The sequence below is a fragment of the Portunus trituberculatus genome, unplaced genomic scaffold (genome assembly GCF_017591435.1).
Source record: "Portunus trituberculatus isolate SZX2019 unplaced genomic scaffold, ASM1759143v1 PGA_scaffold_187__1_contigs__length_3286, whole genome shotgun sequence".
In the NCBI taxonomy this organism is placed as follows: domain Eukaryota; kingdom Metazoa; phylum Arthropoda; class Malacostraca; order Decapoda; family Portunidae; genus Portunus; species Portunus trituberculatus.
The window spans coordinates 1-2,464 of NW_025541355.1; the positions used below are offsets into that span (position 1 = coordinate 1).

General features: G+C 32.1%; 1 long non-coding RNA gene across 1 annotated transcript; it reads right to left on the reverse strand.

Moving 5' to 3' along the window:
• Positions 1-630: 630 nt before the first annotated feature.
• On the reverse strand, positions 631-1,854 carry LOC123500296. The gene is made up of 2 exons (XR_006673239.1): positions 1,631-1,854; positions 631-798 (listed from the first exon to the last, which is right to left on the reverse strand). It is a non-coding gene; the product is annotated as an uncharacterized LOC123500296 (long non-coding RNA).
• Positions 1,855-2,464: the final 610 nt, after the last annotated feature.

Consider the following 2,464-nt stretch of genomic DNA (forward strand, 5'->3'; position numbering starts at 1 on the left):
ACTCTATCAAACATGACTTTGTTCATCAAATTAAGTTGATAAGCTGAACTTAAAATTCTTACTGTTTTTTTTTTATTTTCAAGTCTATACACATTCCTATAACCTGCTCTTGCACTCATCACTGGTAGATTAACAAAAAAAAAAACTACATGTGGTGGAAATTATATGTCTGCACATTATAATAACTTGCACATCAGTTATCTGACCTCTGACGATTACCTACCTTTACTGTTATGTATGTTTATTATTGATGTTTATTCTTGCATGTACTTCTATATTATTTCTTGAGCAAATAGCCATTTCCTACCTTACTAAATCTTCACTGCTCGACATAAATTATTCCTAACAAACTTTCCGCATCTCATTCTTCCCTTCCTTCCTTACCTGTCATACTTTCGTAACCATAACTTTTCACTTAAAAATCCTACCTCTGGAATCATAATTCTGACCTCAGTTCAAGCTGACATTTCTTACCAACATTGTTCTTCCTAACACATTTACCGTACCTTACCATATATCCAAGTCTCACTCACCTAACTCAATTTAACATACCTACCTTATATTAACCATGACTTTGTCATGGTTAAGTAATGCAGTACTTATTTGATAATAGATTTTTGAAATTTTTTGTTTTTCTCACCAAATCTAGCTAACTCTATCAAACATGACTTTGTTCATCAAATTAAGTTGATAAGCTGAACTTAAAAATTCTTACTGTTTTTTTTATTTTCAAGTCTATACACATTCCTATAACCTGCTCTTGCACTCATCACTGGTAGATTAACAAAAAAAAAAAAACTACATGTGGTGGAAATTATATGTCTGCACATTATAATAACTTGCACATCAGTTATCTGACCTCTGACGATTACCTACCTTTACTGTTATGTATGTTTATTCTTGATGTTTATTCTTGCATGTACTTCTATATTATTTCTTGAGCAAATAGCCATTTCCTACCTTACTAAATCTTCACTGCTCGACATAAATTATTCCTAACAAACTTTCCGCATCTCATTCTTCCCTTCCCTTCCTTACCTGTCATACTTTCGTAACCATAACTTTTCACTTAAAAATCCTACCTCTGGAATCATAATTCTGACCTCAGTTCAAGCTGACATTTCTTACCAACATTGTTCTTCCTAACACAATTTCTACCCTCACTTTATTCACTGCCCACCTTTACCTTAAATAATTTCATGAACAACTCACCTACCATATGTAATCTGTCTTTCACCTAATGAATTGACAAACCCATGTAAACCCAGACTACTTTAGCAAGCCTACTCTATTTATATATACACTTGACCTAACCATATCTCTTACCTCTATCATTAGTTTCTTTCTTTATTTACCGTACCTTACCATATATCCAAGTCTCACTCACCTAACTCAATTTAACATACCTACCTTATATTAACCATGACTTTGTCATGGTTAAGTAATGCAGTACTTATTTGATAATAGATTGATTGATGAAATTATTTTGTTTTTGTTTTTCTCACCAAATCTAGCTAACTCTATCAAACATGACTTTGTTCATCAAATTAAGTTGATAAGCTGAACTTAAAAATTTCCTATAACCTGCTCTTGCACTCATCACTGGTAGATTAACAAAAAAAAAAAAAACTACATGTGGTGGAAATTATATGTCTGCACATTATAATAACTTGCACATCAGTTATCTGACCTCTGACGATTACCTACCTTTACTGTTATGTATGTTTATTCTTGATGTTTATTCTTGCATGTACTTCTATATTATTTCTTGAGCAAATAGCCATTTCCTACCTTACTAAATCTTCACTGCTCGACATAAATTATTCCTAACAAACTTTCCGCATCTCATTCTTCCCTTCCTTCCTTACCTGTCATACTTTCGTAACCATAACTTTTCACTTAAAAATCCTACCTCTGGAATCATAATTCTGACCTCAGTTCAAGCTGACATTTCTTACCAACATTGTTCTTCCTAACACAATTTCTACCCTCACTTTATTCACTGCCCACCTTTACCTTAAATAATTTCATGAACAACTCACCTACCATATGTAATCTGTCTTTCACCTAATGAATTGACAAACCCATGTAAACCCAGACTACTTTAGCAAGCCTACTCTATTTATATATACACTTGACCTAACCATATCTCTTACCTCTATCATTAGTTTCTTTCTTTATTTACCGTACCTTACCATATATCCAAGTCTCACTCACCTAACTCAATTTAACATACCTACCTTATATTAACCATGACTTTGTCATGGTTAAGTAATGCAGTACTTATTTGATAATAGATTGATTGATGAAATTATTTTGTTTTTTTGTTTTTTCTCACCAAATCTAGCTAACTCTATCAAACATGACTTTGTTCATCAAATTAAGTTGATAAGCTGAACTTAAAAATTCTTACTGTTTTTTTTTTTTTATTTTCAAGTCTATACACATTCCTATAACCTGCTCT